The 1,173-nt window shown below is 42.4% G+C and overlaps 1 protein-coding gene across 3 annotated transcripts in view; it reads left to right on the forward strand.

Annotated features, from left to right (window-relative positions):
- The window catches only part of LSMEM1 (leucine rich single-pass membrane protein 1), a 13,908-nt gene that overhangs the window by 3,281 nt on the left and 9,454 nt on the right, over positions 1 to 1,173 (forward strand). The window lies entirely within an intron of this gene.

Genomic DNA, 1,173 nt, shown 5'->3' on the forward strand with positions numbered 1-1,173 from the left:
AAACGCTCAGGGCTCTACTCCTCAAACTTTAGGTTTCTAGTATAAGCGCTAGGTTAGGAGTCCGGTCACACTGCGTTCTCTAATGCTGGGAGAAGGAGAGAGGGTTCAGAGACGCATCAAGAGGGCAGCTTGACTCATCTAGGATTCAGAAATCACCCTTAAGGCTTAAAACTCTCCATCAACAGGAGGTTTGCATCCCATGAAGTGCTGAGTTATATTTGGCAGGTAAAATTGAACCTGAGAGCTTTGATAAAATATGAAATAGGTAAGATGTATTCGACTCCAAGTCTAAACTAATCTCTGTGAGCCCCCCCCTTATATTGACTAGCAAGGGAAAGGTACATTTAGGCTGCAACTGGAAGGTCAAAAAAACATATCTGAGAATAAGAGGAATGTCACCTGGAGGTACATATTTTTCTTCAAGAATTACAGAGGGAGTTTTCAGTGACCAGTGTAGTCTAAGATGCCTACTTAGAGCACCTGCATCTCCTTATGGCTAGTTTGTTTCTAGAAGACATTTCTGGAGTCAGGGTAGCATAAAGAAAACCAAAAGACTGTTAAGGAATAATGCACAGCTCATAGAGGAGCCTGCTTAGGTATTGCTTCTCTTCCGTATATAGTCTTCCTTCATAACTGTATTTATATAATCAATCATTCAATGAGTTCATGCACCCAGACTCTTCAGAGAAGCTGGTTTTGCTGATTGGGCCCCATCCTGCACTTTTTTTAAAGCCAGGAGTATTAGTCTGAAGAAAAGGCCTTGTCATCAGGCTTTAATTTGTCTCAAACTAGCATCTATGTGGAGTGGAACCACATTAGAAGACTATTTTTTGCTCCATTATTCACAAATAATAACTTCACAGTGATATTCTAATGTGTAAGCAGACCCATATTCTTTCTGCTTGTCTCCTACATCTGTACCTGCTTTGCCTGTCTTATCTCTGAATTATTTGATGCTGAAGGCAGAGGATCTGAGTGACATCCTTCCTGGAGGTGTTAGTGAAAGTTTGGCTTTCACTGTGGTCAAGATATCATAGAATCATAGAATAGAATCATAGAATGTTTTGGGTTGGAAGGGACCCCTAGAGGCCACCTAGTCCAACCCCCCCGCAGGAGCAGGGACACCGCTAACTAGATCAGGTTGCTCAGAGCCCCATCCAACCTGGCCTTCAA

This window comes from Egretta garzetta, unplaced genomic scaffold (genome assembly GCF_000687185.1).
Source record: "Egretta garzetta isolate BGI_Z169 unplaced genomic scaffold, ASM68718v1 scaffold503, whole genome shotgun sequence".
Taxonomy (NCBI): domain Eukaryota; kingdom Metazoa; phylum Chordata; class Aves; order Pelecaniformes; family Ardeidae; genus Egretta; species Egretta garzetta.